This window comes from Protopterus annectens, chromosome 1.part1, assembly GCF_019279795.1.
Source record: "Protopterus annectens isolate FY-2018-M chromosome 1.part1, PAN1.0, whole genome shotgun sequence".
NCBI lineage: Eukaryota > Metazoa > Chordata > Ceratodontiformes > Protopteridae > Protopterus > Protopterus annectens.
Window position 1 is genome coordinate 1744173249 of NC_056726.1, and position 13130 is coordinate 1744186378.

General features: G+C 46.0%; 1 protein-coding gene across 1 annotated transcript in view; it reads right to left on the minus strand.

Moving 5' to 3' along the window:
* WDTC1 (WD and tetratricopeptide repeats 1) overlaps positions 1–13130 on the minus strand; it is a 2674659-nt gene that overhangs the window by 388231 nt on the left and 2273298 nt on the right. The gene's annotated exons all lie outside the window — the stretch shown is intronic.

Consider the following 13130-nt stretch of genomic DNA (forward strand, 5'->3'; position numbering starts at 1 on the left):
TTGCTTGAATGAGACAGTCTTCCAGGCAAGGATAAATTCAAATGTTTCTCTGCCTGAAAAAAGCAATGGCTGGTGCCAGGCACTTCGTAAAAACTCTGGGAGCAGTAGATAAGTCAAAGGGCAATGCAGAGAAGTGTTGCTCCCCAGCCCTGACGTGAAGGAACTGCCTGCAACTTTCCCTTATTGGGATGTGCAGATAAGCCTCCTTGAGATTCAAAGTTACCAGCCATGAATTCTTGCCCAGCATTGGTAGTAATTGCTGAAGGGTGAGCTTCTTGAATTTGGAATCACCAGAAAAGTGTTTAGAATGGACAGATCCAGAATAGGGCACCAGGTGCCCCCTTCTTGGGTACCAGAAAAAGCCTTGAATAAAAATCTAGGCCAGCCTGATTTGCAGCAACTGGCTCTATAGCCCCCATAGTCAGTAGAGAAGAAATTTGAGTTTCTACTTCTGCCGTGAGAGTTCTGGGTATGTCTGGGTATCCTTGTAAAACAGGGAAGGTGTGAAAGTAAAACTTGTAACCTTGGTTTACTATACTGAGCACCCATTTGTCGGCTGTGATGGGAGACCATACCTCTGTGATCCTAGCTAACCTTCACCCAAAGGAAACCCAGGGTCCGCAGAGGTAGGCACAAAAAGGCTGGAGGCATTGAGAATGCTTGCTTTGGGAAGCTGGCTTAGAACTCCAGGATTTAGCAGAAGAAGAATGCCATTGTTTAGCCCTTTGAGGGGCAGAAGCCTGCCCTCTGGAAGATCTGAAACCCCTAGGCCTAGAGCAACCCTGCTTGCCAGGATCAGGGAAAGACCAATTCTTGGAAGGATAATGCCTACTAAACCGGGGAGGCTGAACCTGAAGGAAATCTTTTACACCTTGCATATATTTTGCCTTATCCACCAACTTCTTTAGAACCTCCTCAGCCTTATTACCAAAAAGATTGTCCTTGTGCAAAGGAACATCCAGCAATTTAGATTTAACTAGTTTAGAAAGAGGCTGCTCCCTGAGACAAGCACGCCTTCTAATTACGGAACCAGTGGCTGCTGCTCTGCAGGAAGTCTCCAAAGTGTCAAAACCACAATGAAGTGAATGCTTACTAACTAAAGTGGCAGAATTCAGTGAGTCTTGTAAATCAATGTTATCCGTCATGGAAGGAAAATCTCCAAGTTTAGCCTTGATAGCCTCCAAAGTATACTGCTGATACTTCAGCATGTGAAAGACTATTCACGGATCTAATGACAAGAGTTGCAGAAGTATAGACTTTTTTACCCCACCAGTCCAAGGCCCTAGATTCCTTATCAGAAAGGCACAGGGTTTTTAGCAATAGTAGCCTTAACACCTTTGGGGCCTTGAGAAATAATTTCTGGATCAGAGGTAGGGTTTTTAAAAAGGAATTGATGAGATTCAGGAAAAAAGGAATTGATGAGATTCAGGAACCCTGTAATACCGGTCTGGTTTTCTGGGGGCAGGAGTAAAAGAATTAGGAGTTAAAGAATTTTCCATGAAAACATTATCCACAACTTCCAAAACTGGAGGTATAGCCAGAGGGATTTATGCTGTGGCAAATCTAAAATTCCATGATTCTTTTCTTAGACTGGAAAATCCTGACATTCCCATTTAAAATGCTCCCTAAGAGTATTCAAAGTATCCCCAAAGGAAAAATCCTCTGGAGGGGAGGCAGAAGGGATAGAGTCCTCAGCATCAGAATCCTCAAAGCCAGAAAAAAGTTGAGAATTTCCTTCTTCTCCAGCAGACATACTGGAAATCTCAGAATCTGAGACAGACAAAACATCAGGAGATAATTCCCTAGCCCTCTTTGAAGGGGGGATGAGAGCCCCTAATCAGGGAAAGAAGATCACCAGCCATCTTTACCAACTGTGACTGAGGTACAGGAGGGGAGGCAGACACCTGCTTGTGAGTAGGTTTGCGGCTGGAAGGTTTACTAGCAATCTGGAGGGACCCGGGAGGCCTAGCAACTGCAGAAGTCTGAATTAAGGTAGTCGGTCTGGATCTGGTCTCATGTCGAAAAGAAGAGGCGTCAGATGCCGGTGCCTGCAAAGCGGCTCCGGACCCATCTTAGGCGGCAATAGGCGGAGGGTCTGAAGATGAAATAGCAGTCTGTGGCATGGAGGACTCCGTAAAGGTCTCGGTAGAGGCTTGCGGCTGAAAATCTGCGGACTGCAGGGGCTGTGAAAGCACCTCACTGACTACCGCTGTTCTGATGACCAATTTCACCTGTGCGTCGTCAGTAGATTTAACCCTAGGCCTGTTGCACTCCTTGTCTTTGCACTTCTAGGAATATCTGAAGTCAGGAGACCAGAAGACGCCATACCAAAGAACTTAGGGCAGACTACGAAATGCTTATACAAAATCTTAGCTCTACGGCATATGGTATGTGGGTTAAAGGAAGCACAGAGATCGCAGTTAGGGATGTCATGATCAAGGCCCAAACAAGTTATACAATAGGAATGAAAATCACAGTGCGGAATCTGTTTTCCACAGGCAAGACAGTTATTAACTTTATCTGACATTTGTTAAAGCGAGAAAAGAGGATTCCCAACGCGGTACTTATCTGAGGGCGTCTTCAACTTAGTAGTCCGAAAACGAAGCGAAGGTAAACGGCCGACCGGCACTAGTGCGAATTGCATCTGCTTCGGGGTCCACGGCAAGAACGACTGAGGAAATGTCATCGGCTGCCTCCCTTTATACCTTACGTACTGACGTCAGTTTTACAACCAGCGGTGGCCAACATCATATACCAAGGACTCTGGTATTCAGGCCAACTGAGGGCTACAAGGAGCTGGATAACCCATATGTCAAGACTGCAACAGTGAAACACTAAGAACATCTGTATGTTATGTGCTGAGCTTCAAGAATGTAACCACAGTGTATGGAGAAGAGCAGAAATGTATATGGGCTATATGCCTACGCAAATGTATGTTTTCATGGTAGAATTTGGAACATACAGAGTTAACTTGCAAAACAAGTTGAAAAGTAGAGAGTTTTACGGTGTACTATAAAATTAGTTAATACAGCAGAGAGAGAGGATGTCTCGAGATAGAGGGTTTTCTATTGCCTGGAAACAGAAATAATTACAGGTTTCTAATGTAAAGGTGTTTGGCTGTTTTACAACTTACAGCTCGCAAACTTCTGAAAAATAAGTATTTTTGACACAGAGGTGACAAAGAATGATGTAATCTGAGATAACCCAGCAGAATGTTTGATAGTAATTTAAGAACTATCTCAAAGAGATGGTCGGTGCATTTTGTATCTCGTCTTTGAACCTGTAAACATTCATCCAGCACTTTCATTTGCCTTGCTCTGTAAGATTTAGATCATAGCATCTATCGCTTAGAGACAGATAGGAATACAGTAACATTAGTTTATATGTTATCTGTATTTATGTGAGACTGCAATGTTGTTTTAAAGTATTTCCTGTGATTCTGAACTCTGTCACTGTGTTGAGTTATTGAGTATTGTCTTGTGTTTTTATTAATTAAATATATTTAAACCTTTTAATTGTGACTGGTATGTTTAGAGATATTTAAGCTCAAGAGTACTTGGATATGTATTTGGTGACGCTGTACAGGCCACACAAATAGCCTTGCTGTTGGTCACACTTACCATATGGACAATAGTAACATTACTCAGTAGAACTGGTCATCCTTTGGGAAATGACGTGTAGTAGCTAATAAGTAAGGGTGGTTGGTGGCAGTGATTACTACCTTATAATCTTTGGCCGACGGGGGCATAGCTAGTAAAACTGTGCCAGCCTTCCCAAAGTGTATTTGTGAGTTTGCATATAACTCAAATCTCAAAGTGTGTGTCAGTTACTTGGGCAGTGACACGAAGCACTGGTTAGACAGGGTGCTGGAGGTTTTGGCTTGACCACGCGGCTCTTAACCCTATAGCTGTGCCAGTGGAAAGTCTTATTGGGGATCTGGAGGGGGAGAGAGAGAGAGAGAGAAAAACAGCCCCAGACTGACTGTGATCTCTGTGTGCTCTTAAGGGAAATTGTACTTCACTGTGTGTGTACTTGTCTTCCTCCCAATGTGCACGTCCCTCACTGGTGTTAGTGGTGAGGATTAAGGCACCTTGAATACTGAGCCAGTTCAGGGGCATCACAAGCTGTAAGGAGGCAACCGTCAAGGTAGGGAAACACCTGGAATCCCTGCAGTCTGAGATTAGCTGCTACCACTGCCATGAATTTGGCGAACACCCGGGAGGTTGTGTTGAGACCAAAAGGCAGGGCTCTGAATTGAAAGTGGTCGGGCCCCTAAGCAAAAGCGTAGGAATCTCCTGGACCACCTGTCTATTTTGATAGGATAGTACACGTTCTGGAGATGCACAGAACACATCCAGTCATTCTTGTGCAGAAGGGGCACAATGGACTGTACAGTGACCATCGAAACTTTGACTTCTTGACAGACTGGTTCAAAAGGCTGAGGTCCATAATCGGATGCAGGTCGCCCATTTTCTTGGGTACCAAAAAGAAGCGGGAATAAGTTCCAGATCTTCTCTGTTCTGTGGGGACCTTTTAGATGGATCTTTTTTGAAGGAAGTTGATTACTTCTAGGTGGGCTAACTCTCTCTGTCTGGGTGCCACATCTGGGAGATATCTGCTTCTTGGTGGGGAGACTGAAAAAGGAATGCAATAGCTCCTGGATATGATTCTTAGCACCCACTGATTGTTTGTGACATTTGCCCAGGCTAAAGGGTGTAAGGTCAAGCAACCCCCCCCGACTACTTCCAGGGAGTGACAGTCGGCAATGCCTCAGGGATGTTGGAAAGCTTTCTCAGAGAAAGGCTCTCTGGAACTCTGGTTGTGCAGGCCTCCTCAGCCTCTAGGGTGGCGTCTACCATTGAATCCTCTTCCCTGTTCCCTGGAAGAGGAATCCTCGAGTTTCATGAAAGGAAGACTGCGACTTTCAAAACCACATTTTCCTATTCCCCTTTTAGGTCTTGGAAAAGGACTTTTGGGAGGAATAAAACTTGATTCCTACAGCAGACGTTTTTCCCTCTTGTTCAATGCAGGTTAAGGTTTCTTTAACACTGGGTCCAAAAAGAGTGGAACCACCGAAAGGGGCATTGGTGAGCGACACTTTGAAGGCCTCTGCAAACCCACTTAAAAGCAGCCAGGCATGACACCTGATGGAAATGCTTGTGGCTGCCGTCCGTGAGGAACGCTCTGCAGTGTTGGATATTAACCTCATGGACTTAAGAGTAGCCAGCTTGGGAGAGACTGACTTAAGGTCCTCCGCAGACCATCTCCGAAAGGAAAGTTGAAAGTTCATTTATCAAGTCCCTCTGGAGACGGGTAAAATGGGTCAGATAGTTCAAAGCTCACAGGCTGAAAGAACCCGATGCAAGCACCAGCTTCCCAAATCTATCCAACTCCCTCGACTCGTGGTTGGGAAGCTGGACATATAAGTTCTGCTCCACCAACTCTTTCTGGGTGGCGGCAGCCACCACAATAGCATCAACAGGAACCGCCTTGGACCAGAAAGGTTTGTCAGAAGGTGGGCTTAAAATTTACCTGCTCCTTTGAGTACTGGTTCCACAGTATTGGGTTCCTTCCAGGCCATGCTAGTGATAAGATTGATTAAAGGTTCAGCAGGGGGAGGGGAGAGACACTCAAGAGGTGGATGAGCCTGTACTGAAAGCCTCCAGAAACACGGATTCCTCAGAGGATGGGGGCTAGGAAGATCAACCACCCCTGGCCTTAAGGATCTCCAGAATGTCTCCAAAGGAGACGTCATGGGGTGGCAACCATGGGGACCCATCCCCTTCAACATCCATGTCCTCTGTGAGAGACTCCACAGGAAAGTCCAGATATCTCCTTTTACATGTCCTCTTCAGAGATACTTCCTCCTCGAGATGCTCATGGGAAGACTCTGAAGAGGAAGGGGCCCCTATGGGGAAGCGCCACCCTAGAGACTAGATCGGATGGGCTGACCAGAAGCAGGATGAGGGGGACCATTCAAAATTCTGGGGCTGGGAGGAGTGCGGTGAGTTGGAGAGGCAACTCCAGTAGCAGAGATGGATATTTTCACTGCCCAAAAGGTGGAGGGCACTGGACAAGGCCCCCTCCCCTGTTTATAGAACCACAACAGAGGAGGGGGCAGATCCCGCCAGAACCCACAACCCTCCAGACAGTGCTGGTATGGAGCTATCAAGCGCCGAAGCATCGAAGGGCAGGGAACAATCCGAGGAGCTCGGACACGAACCAGCACCCATTGACTCCGGGGGGACAACTCGGACCACTGGCCCCACCTGTCCTGGCAGAACGGCAACAGAACCAACCATGGATCCACAAGAGGCAGGGCCAAGGAGATACCTTGAAAATGCCCATTGCTTCCACGCAGCGCACCAGTCCTCCCTGAGTCTAATCCCTGCAAGGTTAGACAAGGAAAAGGTAAGCGGGACGGGGGAGAAGGCTCCATAAGCTTGTGGGCTGGTGAGGCCAAGAGCCCCAACTCAATTTGAGCTTTCAGAAAGCACTGGATCATCCTGTTCATGTCTGCAGGCAAGACGCTCCTTGTGGATTTTGAGGAGATGGAGGACCTAGCTGGAGACTTGTGCAGACACCTTGAGGATCCTCTCCTACAGTCTGGAGAACGGGTCCTACATAGACGAGTAAACAACTGGTCCCATCCCGAAGGAACCTAAGGAAAATCCTCTACAACAATGATATCCCTCGGATATGACAGGGTCAGATCCATGACAAGTGCGGACTTGTTCAGATCCGAAGGCTTTGGACCAGAAGCCTTGGATCTAGGAGTCAATTCCCTGGAAGCCCTAAAATCCAAGGATTTTGGATCAGACACAGCTATGACAGGAGTTGGATATGGATACCTGGGATCCGACCACTTGACTAGTTTGGCAGAAACCTCCCTGAAGGATGAAGGAGGAGGCTCCTTTCTCTTGTGTCTGGAGGGGTCCGACTTGGTCGATATTTCCTTGACCAGGGGACCCCCCCCCCCTTAACTAAGGCTATTAGCAAAAACTTGTTCCAGCGGTCGACCAGGACTCTGGGGTTGAATGTGGCACAAATGCCACATTCAACATCGAAATTGTCGGCACAGACAATAGTGGCACTCCTCGTTCGAGTCGGAGACAGGCATCTTCCAAACTGCATGAGAAGCACCTCTTAAAACCTAAGGGTTTCTCTGATCTGGAGAGAAAAGTGAATAAAAACCAAAAACGACAGCCGAAGGACAGTACCACAGACAGGCCAAAGTCAAAACCAGAAGTCTGTCCGAACAAGCGCAATCAACACACACTAAATTAACTCCATAAATCAAAGGAGGTGAAGAGAATCAAACCAAAAGGAAACCACTACCTCTGAAAAGGACCAACTAGTATTAGAGTGAAAAAAGGTGCCAAAACCAAATGGGTGGGGTAAAAGTCTATGAAGACAGAAAAAGTACAGTTTTGTACCTACCATAAATGTAGATGTTCGAAGATCCACATTGCTGCAGTCCTTACATATGGGTAAGTCCGCTGTCCTCGGTCGGCCCGAATACCAAAGTATTAGGCTGACGTCGGTCAAGGCGCTTTAGACTGACATCAGAACGTCAGGGTACAAAAGCGCATGACCGACGTCATATCCTCAGTCTTTTCTTGCCCCAGATGTCAGAAGGCCCTAACAAGAAAGGCCACAGCCAAAAAATAACCAACCACCCCTGCACTAACCATATTTACAATATGTACAACCCAAACCACACCACCACCTCTAACTACAGAGGGGAAGGAGGGAGGGTAAATTGGACTGCAGCAATGTGGATCTTCGAACATCTACATTTATGGTAGGTACAAAACTGTACTATGTTCTTCATCTCACATTGCTGCAGTCCTTACATATGGGTAGAATCCCAAAGCAGAGGTAAGGGAGGATGGCAAAACTATAAAGCATTAGGAGCTGCCAAAATGCCCTGTAAAATTTCAGTGGCAAATCCAGCCCTAGATTTAGAGTAAAGTGGAAGGTGGTAATGCTTAGAGAAAGTATGCACTGAACTCCAAGTAGCTGCCTCCAAAATATCTTTAGTAGCCACCCCTTAAAAAGCTGTCGAAGTGGCAGTAGCCCTAGTGGAATGAGGCCTAATCCCAGCTGGAATCTCCTTACCATGATGGGAATAACAGAAAGCAATACAAAAACAAATCCACTTAGAAATAGTTTGTTTTGAAACTGGTTTGCCCTGAGAACCCAAAGCAAAAGAAACAAACAGCTGCTGAGACTGCCTGAACCCTTTAGTTCTGCTCAAATAATATCGCAACTGTCTGTGTATATCCAAAGTGTGCAAAATCCTCTCCCCTTTATTTTGGGGGTTTGCATAAAAAGTAGGCAAATGAATAGTTTGGTTTAAAGCCACACTAGAAACCACTTTAGGCATAAAAGAAGGGTTAGTACGCAAAGACACCCTATCCTTGTGGAAAATTAAGAAAGGCTCAACCGCCATAAGGGCCTGTAATTCAGAAACCCTTCTCGCAGAGGTAATGGCCAACAAAAAAGCAGCCTTCCATGATAAATATTTCAACTCTGCAGTTGCTGCAGGCTCAAAAGGTTGTAGAGTGAGTTTCTCCAACACAAAATTGAGATCCCAAGCAGGAGTAGGAGCTCTACGTGGGGGTCTCATATTCTTTGCCCCTCTAAGGAATTGCTTAAACAAAGGATGAGAAAATAATGGTGGGTCACAGTCATAGTGAGCAGAAATTGCTGCAGCATGAACCTTTATAGAGGAGAAGGACAAACCTTTGTCCAATAACTCAGTAAGGTATAGAAGAGCAACACTTAAATTAGGTTTAGAAACATCAAAGTCCTTTGCTGTACTCCAAAATAAAAATCTCCTCCATTTATCTGCGTAAACTTTCCTTGTACTAGGCCTTCTGGCCTCCAAAATAACATTCAAAACTTGTTGTGGAAGCTGAGACCCTCCAGGGTTTAAAACAGAATATGCCAAGCTGTTAGATGCAGAGAGTGAAGTTTGACATTGAGTAAATGACTGTTCTCCTGAGACAGCAGGTGAGGAATTGAAGGCAACGGCCATGGAGGCTTCCGTACCAGACTCCTCAGTAATGGGTACCAGTGCTGTCGAGGCCAATCGAGCTATTAAAATCATGTTTGGCTTGTCCTGTCTGACCTTCAGGAGTACCTTTGGGAGGAGAGGCAGAGGTGGAAAGGCATACACGGAAGATTGCTCCAACTGAATGAGAGAGCATCCACTTTCCAAGCTGTGGGATGAAACCTTTTTGTGCAAAACTTTGGCAGCTGGTAATTTAGTGGAAAAGTTTAACAGATCTATGTCTGGAGTTCCCATAACACTGTCAATTTCTGAAATACATGAGGATCCAATTTCCACTCGTGGGGATCCATAATTTGTCTGCTCAACACATCTGCTAAGGAGTTCTGTGCTCCTGGCAGAAACCTTGCCTGAAGATTTAGCTGTAAACTGAGAGCAGTCTCCCACAAAATCATTGCTTGTCTGCATAGAGGATATGAATGTCCCCTTGCTTGTTGATGTACCACATGACAGTTGTGTTGTCTGTTTGAATCAACACCTGCCCTGGAAGAAGTAAATCCTTGAAAGCTATCAATGCAAATTGACTGCTAACATCTCCTTCAAGTTGATATGTAAATGTTGAAGTCTGGCAGGCCACGTGTCTTGTACCCATTTTCCATTTAGATGAGCTCCCCAAGCTTTGTCTGAGGCATCTGTCGTTAGAATCTGACTCGCCTCTGGTCGGGTCACAGAGAGTCCCTTGTTTAGGTGACATTCCTGAGCCCACCACAAAAATTCCTTTTGAATGCAAGGTATTATCTGAATGACAGTGTCCATATCTTGGCAGTGCTGCGCCCATACATTTTTGAGATACCATTGTAGCTTCCTCATATGCAGTTTGGCATTGGGAAGTACCAGAATACAAGATGCCATGAACCCCAAGGCTTGAAGGACTGTCCTTGCAGTCAGCCTGGACTGACGAGACAATTGGTGGAAGTAAAGAGAAAGATTCTTTGTTTGTCGGGGGTCAAGAAGCCGATCTGGGATGCTGTATTCAGTCTCACACCCAGAAAGCACATGTCCTGAGAGGGTACTAGACTGGACTTTATTTCGTTCACAGAATACCCCAGGCATCTTAACACTGCCATCACAAACTGTAAATGATGAAGAAGTTTGTCCTTTCCTTGGGCCAGAATCAGGCAATCGTCCAAATAAGGATAGATTTGTATTCCTCTTAGCCTGAAGAAAGCTACCACTGGAGCCAGAACCTTCGTGAACACTCTGGGCGCAGTAGATAAGCCAAAGGGCAATGCAGAGAACTGATAATGAAAAGTCCCAGCCCGAAAACGCAGATACTTCCTGCAACTGAGCCTGATAGGAACATGAAGATAAGCCTCCTTGAGATCCAGAGTCACCATCCAGTGATCTTTGCCCAGCAGAGGTAAAAGCTGATGTAACGTCAACATTTTGTACTTGGGAATGTCCAGATATGTGTTGAGGATAGATAAATCCAAAATTGGTCTCCACGTGTTCCCTTTCTTTGGTACTAGAAACAGGCGAGAATAAAATCCTAGGCCCACTTCTGGCAGAGGGACCGGTTGTATGGCCCCTAATTGAAGTAGTAGAGAAATTTGTTTATGAGCCTCTAGTCTTTGCTGCGGAGGAACGTCTGGCATGCCTTTGAAAGGAGGCAAGGTATGGAAATAAAACTTGTAACCTTGGTGTATGATATCCAATACCCATTTGTCTTGGGTAATCAAAATCCAATTTTCCTTGAAGAGTGCCAACCTTCCTCCCAAAGGTGCTGCCAGGCAAGAAGGATCTGGCAGCTGAAAAAGTAGGTCATTGGGCCTGTTTACGAAAGGACTGGCCCCTGCCCTCACCCGAAGATTGTGCAGGTCCCTGTTCTAGGTCTGAAAGAACTCTGAGCTCTGCCCCTACCACGTCTAGATCTACCTCTAGACTGAGAATCATAAGAAGGATACGTCCACCCCTTAGCAGGCCAATTCCTACTAAACTTGGAGGCTGAACTTGCAAAAATCTTTAACAGCCTGCATAGACTTAGCCTTGTCTTCCATTTTCTTCAAGACTGACTCCACAGGTGAACCAAACAACACATCAGACTGCAAAGGAGCATCCAAAATCCTTGTCTTAACATGGTCAGATAAATTCTGATCCTTCAGCCAGGCGTGCCTGCGAAGAACTGAACCAGTGGCAGCCACCCTAGACGCAGGCCTGCACAGCATCAAAACCACATTGTAATGCATGCTTACCCACCTGTTCACACACATCCACCAAATCTTGTAATTCTTTACACTCAATGCCTTCCCAGAGCATCCACCTTAGACTTCAATTGAGAAAGAAGAAAGTTTTGATATTTCAACATATGAAACTGGCAATTCAAAGCCCTCATAGCTAAGGTAGAAGATGTATAGACCTTCTTTCCCCATCTATCCAAAGCTCTGGCCTCTTTATCTAGAGGAACCGGATTTTTACAACAGAGGCCTTGACACCCTTAGGTCCCTGACTAATAGTTTCTGGGTCCGCCCTAGGACTCTTATAAAGATATTTATGAGCCTCAGGCACCCTGTAATACCTATCCGGTTTAACAGGCGCAGGAGGCAGAGAATCAGGATTAAGTGAAGCCTCTGAAAACACATCTTCCACAACATCCAGAACAGGGGGTATAGCCAAGGGCCTGTGTTGGGGTAAAAGCAAAAATTCCCTAAGCCTTTTCCGAGAATCAGAGAAGTCCTGACCTTCCAACTTAAAATGTTCCCTCATAGAATGAAGTGTCTCTGAAAAAGAAAAATCCTCTGGAGGAGAAGCAGAAGGAGTGGAATCATCCGCATCAGAATCAGAATAAGGAGAGTACTCCTGCAAGTCTTCAGCCGAAGACTCTGAAACATCCGAAGCCTGCTCAAAACTTCCCAATTCTGGCTCCACCCTAGGCCTCTTATCAGGAGGGGGCAAATAACCTCTAATCAGAGTAATCAAATCTTATGCCATTTTAAGCATGTGCTTCTTAGGCACAGACCCTGCTGAACTAGGAGTGACACCAACAGAAGCTAAACCTGGCCTGCCTCTGGGAGAAGCCTTGGAAACAGAAGGAGATGGCCTAACCACCATAGGAAGGGAGGGGAGTATAGTAACCTGAGAAGCCCCTTCAGCCTGACCTGCCTCTTGAGAGGCCACATCCTGCAAAATCAAAGTCTCCCCCTGAGACTCCAAAGAAGTCTCCGCCGAACCACCGGTTCCACTGAAGCCTCTAAAGAACCGGCGTCCGAACGGACGACTCATCTTGCCTGGGTTTAACTGTTTTGTCTTTGTGCTTCTTCAAGAAGCGGCGGAGAGTCCGACGGCATATTATAATTGCACCGCTATCAAGACCAGCCTAGCACAATCTAACCTTCGCTAATAGTGCGCTTATTGAACCTAGCACAAAAGCGACACCCAACAACGCCGTGCTCAGGCCCCAAACAAGGAATGCACAAAGAATGATAATCCCTATGCGGTATCTGTTTCCCACAAGAAATACAGTTATTCACTTTTCTGACATCCGTAATACACTGAGGCAAGAAAAAACAAAATATTCCCAACGGGTACTTAGCCAACTTGGATTCGGTCTGAAACTCCGAACTCGAAAAATTTCAGAACGCCGAACGGCACTTGCAACGCTGCTTCTGCATCGGACCATGCGGCAAAAAAGACTGAGGATATGACGTCGGTCATGCGCTTTTGTACCCTGACGTTCTGATGTCAGTCTAAAGCGCCTTGACCGACGTCAGCCTAATACTTTGGTATTCGGGCCGACCGAGGACAGCGGACTACCCATATGTAAGGACTGCAGCAATGTGAGATGAAGAACATCTAGCAAAAACTAAAGGCGAGCTTTAAGTAGGATTTTAATACTAAGAATAAGTAAAGGTAGACACTATTAAACCAAAAAATTACTACTTACAATACCCTGAGGAGCTGAGCAATCTGCGTCTGACGTGCAAAATGGCAAATGAGAGGGGGGGGGGGGTTTAGAGGGCAGCAGACAATTATGGGGGGGGGGGGTTTGAGCTAAGCTGCTATTTTAAATGTGCAGGCTCGGATCCGATGTCGGATCCTAGACCCATACATGATGAAT